The 17158-nt window shown below is 40.4% G+C and overlaps 1 long non-coding RNA gene across 1 annotated transcript; it reads left to right on the top strand.

Moving 5' to 3' along the window:
• The first annotated feature begins 12318 nt into the window (after positions 1 to 12318).
• LOC123500516 lies at positions 12319 to 13885 on the top strand. Its single transcript, XR_006673366.1, has 3 exons — positions 12319 to 12535; positions 12889 to 12985; positions 13525 to 13885. It is a non-coding gene; the product is annotated as an uncharacterized LOC123500516 (long non-coding RNA).
• Positions 13886 to 17158: the final 3273 nt, after the last annotated feature.

Genomic DNA, 17158 nt, shown 5'->3' with positions numbered 1-17158 from the left:
CTTGCCTCCGGTCCCTTTGTCCCTTCCTCGATGGCGAGAAGGACTTCATCTCCTTCTCTCGGTGGCCGATCTTTAAGAGCCCGGGTGAGACCAGAGGCATGGCAGAAGATATCTTTCCCTGTACGTAGGTCTTCTATAAACCCGTATCCTGCCTTGACATTGTACCACTTAACAAGCCCAGTGTGGTGTGCAGCACAGTGCAGGGCTTGCCATGGTACCGCTGGGTGGTTGATTGGATGAAGGGTACTTGTAGGGAAGGGGAGGACGTGATCATGTTTACCAGAAAAGAAAACGGGTGGATAGGAAGTGTAACTACGACAGACTCACATTACTCGCACGTTCACACAGACTCTCTCTCTCTCTCTCTCTCTCTCTCTCTCTCTCTCTCTCTCTCTCTCTCTCTCTCTCTCTCTCTCTCTCTCTCTCTCTCTCTCTCATATAATTTAAACAAGCTTTTACATATATATATATATATATATATATATATATATATATATATATATATATATATATATATATATATATATATATATATATATATATATATATATATATATATATATATATATATATATATATATACACAGGTGGGCGCGGATACTTCCCGATTTGAGAATGAAATAAAACCTGTTCACACTTCACAATTCTTTATTCTTCTTTTATGCTTTTCACACAACATGGAAGATTTACTTTTACACTGTTTTAAAGACAATATCTTTTAAATGTCCACCTCCATTGTCAATACACTGATTCAGACGATTTCGGAAGCTTTGGTCTACTCTCTCCAGCATGTTGAGCGGTATATTGGCATTTCAGTTCGGATGGCGTTCTGTAGGTCTTCCAGGGTCTGTGGACGGTCGTTATACACCAGGGATTTGAGATATCCCCACAGGAAATAATCACAGGGGGCTAAATCAGGTGAGCGCGCAGGCCAGTTTAAGTGTCAAGAGTAGGGATCATTGGCCCTTACTTTTTCCAAGAAAACGGTGGTGCCGTAACAGTGACTTCAGAACGCTATGTGACAATGCTCAGGGAGTTTTTTCTATGCCTGCTCTCATTAATATGGACCTGGATAATGGAAACGTGTGGTTCCAGCAAGATGGGGCCACAGCCCACATTGCACGCATTTCAATGGGATTCCTGAGAGAAGCTTTTCCTGACCGACTGATTTCCCTGAGAGGAGACTTAAACATTTTAGATGATTCTTCCATACTCCAGAGTCCAGCCACTTTTACTTCACCACCTAGAAGCATACCATGTTATTTTTTCTCTCTCTCTCTCTCTCTCTCTCTCTCTCTCTCTCTCTCTCTCTCTCTCTCTGAAATAACACATTTCCCATTCCAAAAAATCATGTGGTATCTTACCCCCAATGTTCCATCAAAGTTGAGAACACTTCATTTAGTTATAGATATACATTCCATAATCAAGAGAGAGAGAGAGAGAGAGAGAGAGAGAGAGAGAGAGAGAGAGAGAGAGCGAGAGAGAGAATGAGAGTGTGATTTTTAATAAAATATTATCATTAAGTTAACCATAAAATTCGTTTTCTCTACACACATCATAAGCCCCACACTCCAAATCGTTTTGGAAAAAAATTTCGCGAAATTTTTTCCCAAACCATTTGGAGCGTGGGCGGGGCTTATGATGCGTGTAGAGAAAACGAATTTTATGGTTAACTTAATGATAATCTCTCTCTCTCTCTCTCTCTCTCTCTCTCTCTCTCTCTCTCTCTCTCTGATTATGGAATGTATATCTATAACTAAATGAAGGGTTCTCAACTTTGGGGTAGACGTATCTCCTGTGGTAGACTACTGGAGAGGAATTCTGTGGATACGTGACAGGTAATACAATAGTCACTCTTGCTAGTTTTCTATAGATCGCGTCGTTTCTCACGCGTACGAAACAGGTACCGTCATCACAAGCACGACTGTTAACACGCAGATATCAAAAGATTTCCTTCTCTCGTGTGTCATACTTTGAAGGTATGTTTCAAACACTCTTACTTTATATCTTATGTGTAGCCCACTCATTATGTTCATAGTCACAGTATTAAGAGTTCCACTCCACAAGAAGTCTCAATGCAATAACGTTTTGTGTGGGGTTTGGTGGTCATGAATGACACTTAACAACATTACGTGAGCATATCAGCATCACCTCAGTCATTTAGTTTGAATTTTTTGTGCACAATAATACTTACTTCAGCACCCGAGCTGTAGCAAACCAATCTGCATTCTTTCTGCCTATGTAATACGTATATGTAGCTATACTTTCACGTGTAATATTATTTATCACATTTGCAAGCATGGTAGACTAAAATGTTTGAAACCAATTCTAGGTTTCGAGCATGGAGAATTGTTAAATCAAGAGCAGGTACCGTCATCACAAATAAGACATCAGAAAATTTCCTTCTCTCGTGTGCCATGCCTTGAAAGGTACGTTTCAAACAATTTTACCTTATATCTCAAATGTACTCATTAAGTTTATTAGTCATAGTATAAGAGTTCCACTCCAAGTGTTTGTTATATATTATATATATATATATATATATATATATATATATATATATATATATATATATATATATATATATATATATATATATATATATATATTTCTGTCACATCGTATGTATTTGGTTATAAGTAATATACCCAACTAAAACTTATTATCCAAATCATGTAAATCAGACTGATTAAAACAACTTTTGAAGTGATAGCAGGGGTGAATCTAAAGGGCGGGGTTCAACCCCTCCCCTCTCAGCAATTCCTTTGATGGAACATTGGGGGTAAAATACCACATGATTTTTGGGAATGGGAAATGTGTTATTTCAGAGAGAGAGAGAGAGAGAGAGAGAGAGAGAGAGAGAGAGAGAGAGAAGAATAACTTGGTATGCTTCTAGGTGGTGAAGTAGAAGTGGCTGGACACTGGAGAATGGAAGAATCATCTAAAATTTTTAAGTCTCCTCTCAGGGAAATCAGTCGGTCGGGAAAAGCTTCTCTCAGGAATCCCATTGAAATGCGTGCAATGTGGGCTGTGGCCCCATCTTGCTGGAACCACACGTTTCCATTATCCAGGTCCATATTAATGAGAGCAGGCATAGAAAAAACTCCCTGAGCATTGTCACATAGCGTTCTGAAGTCACTGTTACGGCACCACCGTTTTCTTGGAAAAGTAAGGGCCAATGATCCCTACTCTTGACACTTAAACTGGCCTGCGCGCTCACCTGATTTAGCCCCCTGTGATTATTTCCTGTGGGGATATCTCAAATCCCTGGTGTATAACGACCGTCCACAGACCCTGGAAGACCTACAGAACGCCATCCGAACTGAAATGCCAATATACCGCTCAACATGCTGGAGAGAGTAGACCAAAGCTTCCGAAATCGTCTGAATCAGTGTATTGACAATGGAGGTGGATATTTAAAAGATATTGTCTTTAAAACAGTGTAAAAGTAAATCTTCCATGTTGTGTGAAAGGCATAAAAGAAGAATAAAGAATCGTGAAGTGTGAACAGGTTTATTCTCAAATCGGGAAGTATCCGCGACCCACCCTGTGTATATATATATATATATATATATATATATATATATATATATATATATATATATATATATATATATATATATATATATATATATATATATATATATATATATATATATTGGTAGTAGGCCATTCTGTATGCAGGTTTTGTTAAAGTCTACAGCGGTAACTGCATTGTTGATTTTATAGGAAGTCTTTTCAATACTTCTTGCTAGTCAAGGAATCGTAATAGATTTCCTCTGTCCATTCTTTTTCTTTCCTATGGACATAGGAAATCTATTACGATTCCTTGACGAGAACACTCGCTCACTAGCAAGAAGTATTGAAAAGACTTCCTATAAAATCAACAATGCAGTTACCGCTGTACACTTTAACAAAACCTGCATATATATATATATATATATATATATATATATATATATATATATATATATATATATATATATATATATATATATATATATATATATATATATATATTATGCAAAAGCTTGTTTAATTCATAAATTATATGAGAGAGAGAGAGAGAGAGAGAGAGAGAGAGAGAGAGAGAGAGAGAGAGAGAGAGAGAGAGAGAGAGAGTCTGTGTTTACGTACGAGTAATGTGAGTCTGTCGTAGTTACTCTTCCTATCCACCCGTTTTCTTTTCTGGTAAAATGCTCACCCCCATTCCCTTCCCGAACACAGATCCAATCCAACCACCCAGCAACCACCCACCCGCATCCCCGTGACGTCACTGGGTGCGCAGAACTCGGAAAGCAGGATAACCCTGTATTCTCTTAATACTGGGATAGTCTTTTTCCCCTTCGTCTCATATTGTTTTACTGGACTCTCATATCAGTGGCACACAGAACACAAAGCTGAACTCACACCCTCGTTGTTGCTGTTGTTTTTTGTGTACATACAAACGAAGAATATCTTACGGTGGTGAGAATGAGTCAAAAGTCAGACACTTGGAGGGTCAGTGGGAAGATGAGAGAGAGTATTGAGGCAGCAGAGATGTGGTCTACCAGGAGGGGAGGTTAACTACTGAGAGAGCAATGGAGAGGCCTGGCACTGGTGATCACGGTAAGGACTAGACAGTGACGATATGTGAGGCACCAGAAGAATGCTAAGAATGGTTTGAGTGGCGAGGTTAACTACTGAGAGAGCAAATCAATCTTAGGAGGTTCAGGCTCTTCCACACGACCCATGAGGTGGCTTGATACCCACAAAATGCCTAAATTATCGCGTACAAGACTAAACAGACGTGCGAGCATGTCCAGGATTGCTTCTATCTACAATCCACTGAAAGCAAACGAGAGGAGAGAGGAGAGAAGTGAGGAGAGAATCGAGTCTCCTTCCACCACCACCAACACGACCACCACCATCACCACCACCAGCTGTTGCTTCCTCGTCCAGTTCCAGCAATAGTTTCTTGGATAATGTTGAATCTGAGAGTTCTGGTGCATTGAGGAAGAGGCTAGTAGCTAATAAGCTACCTCTTCTAACACCAACAAGTCGTGAAAGTGGAATAATAAGCATCAGTTCTCTTAATGATATTGCCAGCAAAATCATTGAGAGAACTGATGCTCCAGTACACACACTACACTTGGTTTTGCTGGCAATATAATTGAGAGAACTGATGCTTATTATTTCACTTTCATGACTTGTTGGTGTTAGAACAGGTAGTTTATTAGCTACTAGCCTCTTCCTCAATGCACCAGAACTCTCAGATTCAACATTATCCAAGAAACTATTGCTGGAACTGGACGAGGAAGCAACAGCTGGTGGTGGTGATGGTGGTGGTCGTGTTGGTGGTGGTGGAAGGAGACTCGATTCTCTCCTCACTTCTCTCCTCTCTCCTCTCGTTTGCTTTCAGTGGATTGTAGATAGAAGCAATCCTGGACATGCTCGCACGTCTGTTTAGTCTTGTACGCGATAATTTAGGCATTTTGTAGGTAAATAACACGAGAAATACAATGTAATCACAAGCGTCACATGCGTGTACCTCCCTCACGGATCACGGTCAAGCCAGCGTCCCTCACTCTCAGACAAGCCCAACGTATCGTACACCAACCAGAATAACTTTGGGTTTCTATACAGCAAGAAACAAAACGAAAAAAAAAAAAAATGAAAAGAAATTTTTCACTATATGATATGGCAACACTCCCAGTCAGCTGATCCATTTAAATTCCCCGCTGGGCATTTAAATGTTCGCAAAATCCCAAAATAAACACGCGTCTGGCAACGCCAATGCATCTAGATATACTATAATGTCGAAAACTGAAATTGACTTTTCTAACGATTTTTACGTGTCTGAAGTCTTAAGATAAACTGCCTTGAAACCCTGGAGAAAAGAACGCTGGGAGTGGATGTGCGCATTTGACAGGAGAAAAGGCGACTAACTGGAGAGAGGCTTTACAGATGCAGTGAAAGAAGACACGCTTGCTTGAAGTGAGTCTGAGTGAAGAGAGCGGAGAGGACCCAACACTCTGAAAAAAGGGTGATGTGTTTGATGACCCCTAAGAAAAAGACTGTCAGCAGATCAGAGGACTTCAGATTGAGGAAGACACAAAAGACAATAAAAAGAAAGTGTAAAACGTTGCTTGATTTCTTAGCACAGTGTCTGGCTGGCTAAATAAACAATACAGGTAAAGATATTGTATGTAAGAAGGAAAGTACTTGTATAGGTAAATAGGTGGATACATGTATAGGTACGCGGGTGGATGAGTGAGCCAGTAGAAGAGTAAGTGGACAGTAAGTTCGAGCGATGGCAAGATATGTGGATAAGCAGGTGGCTGAATGAATGGCAAGTGGGTGAGTGAGTGCAAAGGTAGATAGGTTGACTAGATGGGTGAATGGATGGATGTACAACTGGATAGCTTGGCAAACAACATATTTCAGGTAGAAATTAATGGTTACCTGGGAACAGTGCACGGTTGAAAGTTGAAATGGGACCACTGATGAATATAATGAGTAACAAAACAAAACTGTGAGGAATTTATTACCAGTCAGTGTTTCATGCTTCATAACTAATGGTGTAGTATCAGTTGTGTCTAATACATAACTGTGGATATTAACAAGGGTTGGGAATACAAGAAGCAAGCCATGTTTGTGTTATTGCAAAAATAGCAGTGTTATTGTCAAGAAGGTCATTAATGTGGTGTATTTTATTAAAGCAAACAATTAACAATAGCAACAGCACACTGAAGAATTATATATGAATTCTTTTAGAAATGGAAATTAGAGAAAGTTTGCTTGTTGAGAAGGTAGGCCTCTTATATATAATGCATGGATGGGGGGGAGGATAGACCCATGGGAGTGAGGCATGTTGATGGTGAACAGGTAGAGTCATCCTTTAACCATCCACTGGTTACAAACTCGGAAGTGAAAACAGTTATCATTAGATACAGCTGACAGTGACTGCACCTACGTATAATTGGCTAATCTCGCGGAGGGACGCTTCTCAAGATTGCAAGGAAGCAAGGCATCAACTTCCCTTCACTTCACATGTTAATATTACTGCACCAAGAATATCGAGATTTTGTGTCAATATGATATATTCATTCTTCTGCCGAAATATTTCCAAATAAATTTGTTTTGTAGCCTAGTTTTTATAAAATATGGAAGTGCGAGGGGCCTTGTGACTCGAGCATGTTTAATCAGCTTTGCTCGGATCGACTACGCAAATAAATTAGTAAGTTGAGTACATTTCTCACTGACAATTTGCCTGGAGCAGCATAAAACACCCCTTTATCTAACATACCAAAAGAAATGTTGAACTCGCTGTATTTATTACAAATATTAAAGTGCGTGATGGAATGTTGGTGTCGTGCGGAACTGTGCCTGTCGGAGCTATTTGGAGGCTTCAAACATTGGATAAATAGTACATTATAAGACTACACGCTCATAATGACAATTGATGATCATGCTTACTCTGGCTAGGATGTCAGCTCCATAGATCCTTCTATCCACCAGCTTAAGCAAAGATAACAGAGGGCTGTGGAACCCACGAGATATTTTCGCATACGTGGAGGAAAAATTTCGCACGCTGCACCGCCGCCACTACCGCCAACACCCCTGGTACACACCGTCCTACACTTCCCAGCATCTCCCACTCTCTCTCTTTCCTTCCCTCTCCCTAACAGAAGTTCTGATCCTATTTCCATCCAGTTTTCTCATTGGCCTTCCTTCTTCCTTCCATCACCACTCGGAGGTTGCTATTCTGTAATTCTAATTCCTGGCTGGCTTCGCGAAGGTCCAGAGCAGGTAAGAATGAGGGTCTGGGTAGGATGTCTTTAGAATTTTGTTGTAGACGTCAAACGGAGATGGTTGTTCAGGTTCTCAAGAGTGTTTCTCCTATTCATAATGTAGACACGTTAATCTGTACTTAGACCATAACGACACTCTTAAAACCTGCGTCACTTCAAGTACAGCCTTTGTAAAGTAGTGGAGGTGCCGCCTCAAGTGTTTCAGAATGTACACCTTACAACACCAGGTGAGTAAAAATGTTGTGATCTTTGACTGGATAAGCTGCCTAGGTTTGTTTTATGAAAGAGGGAAATCCGGCCAAGGGCAACAAAATTTGTGGTTAAAAAAAAAGGCCCACTGAGGTGCCAGTCCCTAAACAAGGTGAACAAATGATACTTGGGGAGAGAATCCCAAGATGACAACATAAGTTATCTTTTTTTATTATTATTTTGGTGAAGAATGTATATGTCGGTAGTGCATGTAGTTTTGTGTGAAGAAAGAAAGTGGTGTTTAGAGGGCAGGCTGTGACTGCCCGCTGTGTTGTGAGACAAAGGGAAACGTTGAGTGAGGTCACAGCTGGCTTTAAGGAAGGTTCCCAGCACCCCCTGAACCAGTGCTATTAGACCTCGCTGGGAGTAATTATCGTTTGGGCAGGGTTCTACTGCCTCCTCCATGGAAGGGCATCTCACCACAAATCAATATCCACTTACTTACCACGACTGATATCATACAAAGAGACTTATTTGTTCTGCAACTCAAAGCAATGACGACCTAAATTACAACACTGCCCTTTCTGGTCGCCCTTTGGTAACACTGCAAACGATCATCATGACGGACACACACAACAAAAGAAGAGCAGGTTAACTTATCTTTCCTGAGCTGCACAACTAACACAATCAAACACAAACAACACAAAACAAACGTTGTAGACGAATATGGTGCCAAACAATATGTCGCAGCGTTACCCCGCGGGACACACCACCACCACAATGTCACGCTCGCTGCCCACATATGATCACCTCACGCCACACACACACACACACACACACACACACACACACACACACACACACACACACACACACACACACACACACACACACACACACACACACACACACACACACACACACACACACACACACACACACACACACACACACACACACACACACACACACACACACACACACACACACACACACACACACACACACACACACACACACACACACACACACACACACACACACACACACACACATACCAATCGCCCGCACAATCAAATACATTAACAAAGCACATAACTTTATACACATTTTGTACACAGACCCAACAATAAGTTTGTGCCATTAGAGGAATTACATGAAGATTAATGTGAAACAATAGTACTTACTATTTTTTTTTCAAGCAAAGGAAAAAAATGCAAGAAAATAAAGAAGTAAACTTTCCGGTGAACAACAGAGCATGCAGGTAACACGGAGCTTAACTGAGAGTATTGCAGAATTAATACTCCTTCCCTGGCTTAGTGTCCGTCGAGTTGGTACAGCGCATCACTTTCTCTTCTTTATTCCTTTGTCTTGTCACGCCCATCACCCGCGAGTCATCATCATTCATTGCGTGCATAGTCTCTCTCTCTCTCTCTCTCTCTCTCTCTCTCTCTCTCTCTCTCTCTCTCTCTCTCTCTCTCTCCTGTCTGGTAGATCCATCTCCAGCATTCTCCTGCCCACACACTCATCTCTCCTCTGCCAGACAGCCACGCCACCTCACTCTCGCCTCCCGACCTTCGTCCTAACTATATAGTATTCTGAAACGCTTTTCTCTCCCACCATCACTTCCTTCCAAAGGCTCCAGTTGAAGACACTCGTGTTCTTAAGAGTACTTTTATGGTTCTGATGATAGATTGGCAAGATTTCTAGTTTATTAAAAGGAGAAACTAACTTGAAAACCCGGCTAGTCGTCTCTGTGGCCTTGGACGTAGTGAGAGTTGTCGTAGTGAGAGTTGTCGTGGTGAGAGGTGAAGGCGTTTGTGAATACGGGCGTAAAACTGATCGTAGAAAAGTGTCCTTTGTTGTGCTCATTTCCAGCTTTGTCGACCTCGTTACTTGAGAGGAGGTGAGGAAACAAACATAAGAGCATAAGAACGTGAGAAAAGAAAGGAGGCTGAAAGAAGCCATCACACGTACTACACTTGGCCGTCCCGGTATGAAACACCGCTCAAAGTTACTTGTACGTTTGGCAAAATAAAACAAAATACAAAATAGGACAATAACAAACTACAAGACAGCCCTGTACGTGCATGAGACAAATACAAGAGGAGTTTTGTTACAAAGGCGAGTCTCCTCCGCACCATCACTTGAACCTGAACCTGAGCCTCTCCAATCTTACCTTGCCTTCCTTTCTTCGTGAGTCACCAACGCAAGACACCAGTTGCAGCCTGTCACAACATTTATGCTCCACACAAGAACTACAAAGACACTCTAAGAAATAAAACATTGTTCAGAACACAAAGAGAACACAGATCGGACCAGTCATGGTGCCTCAATGTTGCCATGTTGTCAGGCGACTGACTACAAACATTCCCACCTTGAAAAATGTAAATGTCATTCAATTTTTCTAACTTTCTACATCAGCGATAAACGATAAAATCTCCAGTATGTGAAGCACTTTCTTCCCTTCTCGTAAGACATTAATAACCAACGCTTAATGAACACAGTCATACATCAAGAAACCAATGACTCGTGTGAAATTTTGGCACGACGTATTTGAAGCTAAAAAAAAAACATCATTCGTTTGATATTGGATCGGTATTTTGATTTTGTTCACCAGATAATGAGTGAGGCAGTTGTACAGAGTATTAATGACAATAAAAACAAACGACCATAACAAAAGTAAAGGAAGCTACAAGAAGCCGCCGGAGCTACACGTGGCCGTCCTTGTATTCCTCTCATTCTCAGCCATGAATTTCTCCACTTCTTTGGATAGTTTGACAGGTCATGTTTGGGGCAATGGCAGAGAGGCGACAGTGAGGTGGTGTGTCCAGTGAGGAGAGGTGAGGAGTGCGTGGGGAGAAGGATGCTGGAGACGCACCCTCCAGGCAGGAGGAAGAGAGACAGACCACAGACGAGCTTCCTGGATGCACGGAAGGATGGCATACGGGTGATGGTGCGACGAAAGAACACGTAGGAGAGAATAAAGTGGAGGTTGTCATGGGCCGGCTTGGCCAGAGGGAAACAGAGGAGCCTTTCTTTTCAAGGTTTTACTCAGCTTGGTAGAGTGAGCCAGTGTGCTGGTGGAGACAGCAGGAGTAGGTCTGACAAGGCTCCGAGAAGTACATACATAGAAACAACACATCCGTAACTTTTGACAGTCTAAAGATACAAGAGAAGAAGGAAACAGTGTATCAAACATGGAAGAAGAGAGAAAGTCAGCGGAAGGACTTGTCGAACAGAGCAGAATAGAAAGATACGAAACACCACGGTACAAAGGCCAAGCTTCCCGACCTCCACTTGACCTGACCTCAAAGATACAATGAGTCCCACGAAACACGCCTTAAACCCGAACAGTGAAGCATAGACAGTGAACAGCGCTCAGATCAACTTGTAGCTAGCATATCAACACTCATGACACGAGTGATGCACAGTGGCCACCTTGAAAATTCTTTATTCTTCTTTTATGCTTTTCACACAACATGGAAGATTTACTTTTACACTGTTTTAAAGACAATATCTTTTAAATGTCCACCTCCATTGTCAATACACTGATTCAGACGATTTCGGAAGCTTTGGTCTACTCTCTCCAGCATGTTGAGCGGTATATTGGCATTTCAGTTCGGATGGCGTTCTGTAGGTCTTCCAGGGTCTGTGGACGGTCGTTATACACCAGGGATTTGAGATATCCCCACAGGAAATAATCACAGGGGGCTAAATCAGGTGAGCGCGCAGGCCAGTTTAAGTGTCAAGAGTAGGGATCATTGGCCCTTACTTTTTCCAAGAAAACGGTGGTGCCGTAACAGTGACTTCAGAACGCTATGTGACAATGCTCAGGAGTTTTCTATGCCTGCTCTCATTAATATGGACCTGGATAATGGAAACGTGTGGTTCCAGCAAGATGGGGCCACAGCCCACATTGCACGCATTTCAATGGGATTCCTGAGCAAAGTTGAGAACCCTTCATTTAGTTATAGATATACATTCCATAATCAAGAGAGAGAGAGAGAGAGAGAGAGAGAGAGAGAGAGAGAGAGAGAGAGAGAGATTGATTTTAATAAAATATTATCATTAAGTTAACCATAAAATTCGTTTTCTCTACACGCATCATAAGCCCCACACTCCAAATCGTTTTGGAAAAAATTTCGCGAAATTTTTTCCCAAAACGATTTGGAGCGTGGGGCGGGGCTTATGATGCGTGTAGAGAAAACGAATTTTATGGTTAACTTAATGATAATATTTTATTAACTCTCTCTCTCTCTCTCTCTCTCTCTCTCTCTCTCTCTCTCTCTCTCTCTCTCTCTCTTGATTATGGAATGTATATCTATAACTAAATGAAGGGTTCTCAACTTTGGGGTAGACGTATCTCCTGTGGTAGACTACTGGAGAGGAATTCTGTGGATACGTGACAGGTAATACAATAGTCACTCTTGCTAGTTTTCTATAGATCGCGTCGTTTCTCACGCGTACGAAACAGGTACCGTCATCACAAGCACGACTGTTAACACGCAGATATCAAAAGATTTCCTTCTCTCGTGTGTCATACTTTGAAGGTATGTTTCAAACACTCTTACTTTATATCTTATGTGTAGCCCACTCATTATGTTCATAGTCACAGTATTAAGAGTTCCACTCCACAAGAAGTCTCAATGCAATAACGTTTTGTGTGGGGTTTGGTGGTCATGAATGACACTTAACAACATTACGTGAGCATATCAGCATCACCTCAGTCATTTAGTTTGAATTTTTTGTGCACAATAATACTTACTTCAGCACCCGAGCTGTAGCAAACCAATCTGCATTCTTTCTGCCTATGTAATACGTATATGTAGCTATACTTTCACGTGTAATATTATTTATCACATTTGCAAGCATGGTAGACTAAAATGTTTGAAACCAATTCTAGGTTTCGAGCATGGAGAATTGTTAAATCAAGAGCAGGTACCGTCATCACAAATAAGACATCAGAAAATTTCCTTCTCTCGTGTGCCATGCCTTGAAAGGTACGTTTCAAACAATTTTACCTTATATCTCAAATGTACTCATTAAGTTTATTAGTCATAGTATAAGAGTTCCACTCCAAGTGTTTGTTTTCTTTATATATATATATATATATATATATATATATATATATATATATATATATATATATATATATATATATATATATATATATATATATATATATATATATATATATATATATATATATATATATATATATATATATATATATATATATATATATATATATATATATATATTTCTGTCACATCGTATGTATTTGGTTATAAGTAATATACCCAACTAAAACTTATTATCCAAATCATGTAAATCAGACTGATTAAAACAACTTTTGAAGTGATAGCAGGGTGAATCTAAAGGGCGGGGTTCAACCTCCCTCTCAGCAATTCCTTTGATGGAACATTGGGGGTAAAATACCACATGATTTTTGGGAATGGGAAATGTGTTATTTCAGAGAGAGAGAGAGAGAGAGAGAGAGAGAGAGAGAGAGAGAGAGAATAACATGGTATGCTTCTAGGTGGTGAAGTAGAAGTGGCTGGACACTGGAGTATGGAAGAATCATCTAAAATTTTTAAGTCTCCTCTCAGGGAAATCAGTCGGTCGGGAAAAGCTTCTCTCAGGAATCCCATTGAAATGCGTGCAATGTGGGCTGTGGCCCCATCTTGCTGGAACCACACGTTTCCATTATCCAGGTCCATATTAATGAGAGCAGGCATAGAAAAAACTCCCTGAGCATTGTCACATAGCGTTCTGAAGTCACTGTTACGGCACCACCGTTTTCTTGGAAAAAGTAAGGGCCAATGATCCCTACTCTTGACACTTAAACTGGCCTGCGCGCTCACCTGATTTAGCCCCCTGTGATTATTTCCTGTGGGGATATCTCAAATCCCTGGTGTATAACGAGCGTCCACAGACCCTGGAAGACCTACAGAACGCCATCCGAACTGAAATGCCAATATACCGCTCAACATGCTGGAGAGAGTAGACCAAATCTTCCGAAATCGTCTGAATCAGTGTATTGACAATGGAGGTGGATATTTAAAAGATATTGTCTTTAAAACAGTGTAAAAGTAAATTTTCCATGTTGTGTGAAAGGCATAAAAGAAGAATAAAGAATCGTGAAGTGTGAACAGGTTTATTCTCAAATCGGGAAGTATCCGCGACCCACCCTGTATATATATATATATATATATATATATATATATATATATATATATATATATATATATATATATATATATATATATATATATATATATATATATATATATATATATATATATATATATATATATATATATATATATATATATTCTGTATGCAGGTTTTGTTAAAGTCTACAGCGGTAACTGCATTGTTGATTTTATAGGAAGTCTTTTCAATACTTGCTAGCTAGTCAAGGAATCGTAATAGATTTCCTCTGTCCATTCTTTTTCTTTCCTATGGACATAGGAAATCTATTACGATTCCTTGACGAGAACACTCGCTCACTAGCAAGAAGTATTGAACAATGCAGTTACCTATAAAATCAACAATATAGTTATATATATATATATATATATATATATATATATATATATATATATATATATATATATATATATATATATATATATATATATATATATATATATATATATATATATATATATATATATATATATATATATATATATATATATATATATATATATATATATATATATATATATATATATATATATATATATTAGAATTCATAAATTATATGAGAGAGAGAGAGAGAGAGAGAGAGAGAGAGAGAGAGAGAGAGAGAGAGAGAGAGAGAGAGAGAGAGAGAGAGAGAGAGAGTCTGTGTTTACGTACGAGTAATGTGAGTCTGTCGTAGTTACTCTTCCTATCCACCCGTTTTCTTTTCTGGTAAAAATGCTCACCCCCCATTCCCTTCCCGAACACAGATCCAATCCAACCACCCAGCAACCACCCACCCCGCATCCCCGTGACGTCACTGGGTGCGCAGAACTCGGAAAGCGGGATAACCCTGTATTCTCTTAATACTGGGATAGTCTTTTTTCCCCTTCGTCTCATATTGTTTGTACTGGACTCTCATATCAGTGGCACACAGAACACAAAGCTGAACTCACACCCTCGTTGTTGCTGTTGTTTTTTGTGTACATACAAACGAAGAATATCTTACGGTGGTGAGAATGAGTCAAAAGTCAGACACTTGGAGGGTCAGTGGGAAGATGAGAGAGAGTATTGAGGCAGCAGAGATGTGGTCTACCAGGAGGGGAGGTTAACTACTGAGAGAGCAATGGAGAGGCCTGGCACTGGTGATCACGGTAAGGACTAGACAGGGACGACATGTGAGGCACCAGAAGAATGCTAAGAATGGTTTGAGTGGCGAGGTTAACTACTGAGAGAGCAAATCAATCTTAGGAGGTTCAGGCTCTTCCACACGACCCATGAGGTGGCTTGATACCCACAAAATGCCTAAATTATCGCGTACAAGACTAAACAGACGTGCGAGCATGTCCAGGATTGCTTCTATCTACAATCCACTGAAAGCAAACGAGAGGAGAGAGGAGAGAAGTGAGGAGAGAATCGAGTCTCCTTCCACCACCACCACCACCACCAGCTGTTGCTTCCTCGTCCAGTTCCAGCAATAGTTTCTTGGACAATGTTGAATCTGAGAGTTCTGGTGCATTGAGGAAGAGGCTAGTAGCTAATAAATTACCTGTTCTAACACCAACAAGTCATGAAAGTGAAATAATAAGCATCAGTTCTCTCAATTATATTGCCAGCAAAACCAAGTGTAGTGTGTGTACTGGAGCATCAGTTCTCTCAATGATTTTGCTGGCAATATCATTAAGAGAACTGATGCTTATTATTCCACTTTCACGACTTGTTGGTGTTAGAACAGGTAGCTTATTAGCTACTAGCCTCTTCCTCAATGCACCAGAACTCTCAGATTCAACATTGTCCAAGAAACTATTGCTGGAACTGGACGAGGAAGCAACAGCTGGTGGTGGTGGTGGTGGTGGAAGGAGACTCGATTCTCTCCTCACTTCTCTCCTCTCTCCTCTCGTTTGCTTTCAGTGGATTGTAGATAGAAGCAATCCTGGACATGCTCGCACGTCTGTTTAGTCTTGTACGCGATAATTTAGGCATTTTGTAGGTAAATAACACGAGAAATACAATGTAATCACAAGCGTCACATGCGTGTACCTCCCTCACGGATCACGGTCAAGCCAACGTCCCTCACTCTCAGACAAGCCCAACGTATCGTACACCAACCAGAATAACTTTGGGTTTCTATACAGCAAGAAACAAAACGAAAAAAAAAAAATGAAAAGAAATTTTTCACTATATGATATGGCAACACTCCCAGTCAGCTGATCCATTTAAATTCCCCGCTGGGCATTTAAATGTTCGCAAAATCCAAAATAAACACGCGTCTGGCAACGCCAATGCATCTAGATATACTATAATGTCGAAAACTGAAATTGACTTTTCTAACGATTTTTACGTGTCTGAAGTCTTAAGATAAACTGCCTTGAAACCCTGGAGAAAAGAACGCTGGGAGTGGATGTGCGCATTTGACAGGAGAAAAGGCGACTAACTGGAGAGAGGCTTTACAGATGCAGTGAAAGAAGACACGCTTGCTTGAAGTGAGTCTGAGTGAAGAGAGCGGAGAGGACCCAACACTCTGAAAAAAGGGTGATGTGTTTGATGACCCCTAAGAAAAAGACTGTCAGCAGATCAGAGGACTTCAGATTGAGGAAGACACAAAAGACAATAAAAGAAAGTGTAAAACGTTGCTTGATTTCTTAGCACAGTGTCTGGCTGGCTAAATAAACAATACAGGTAAAGATATTGTATGTAAGAAGGAAAGTACTTGTATAGGTAAATAGGTGGATACATGTATAGGTACGCGGGTGGATGAGTGAGCCAGTAGAAGAGTAAGTGGACAGTAAGTTCGAGCGATGGCAAGATATGTGGATAAGCAGGTGGCTGAATGAATGGCAAGTGGGTGAGTGAGTGCAAAGGTAGATAGGTTGACTAGATGGGTGAATGGATGGATGTACAACTGGATAGCTTGGCAAACAACATATTTCAGGTAGAAATTAATGGTTACCTGGGAACAGTGCACGGTTGAAAGTTGAAATGGG

The sequence above is a fragment of the Portunus trituberculatus genome, unplaced genomic scaffold, assembly GCF_017591435.1.
Source record: "Portunus trituberculatus isolate SZX2019 unplaced genomic scaffold, ASM1759143v1 PGA_scaffold_389__1_contigs__length_33943, whole genome shotgun sequence".
NCBI lineage: Eukaryota > Metazoa > Arthropoda > Malacostraca > Decapoda > Portunidae > Portunus > Portunus trituberculatus.
This window is presented reverse-complemented; position numbering and strand designations above follow the sequence as displayed.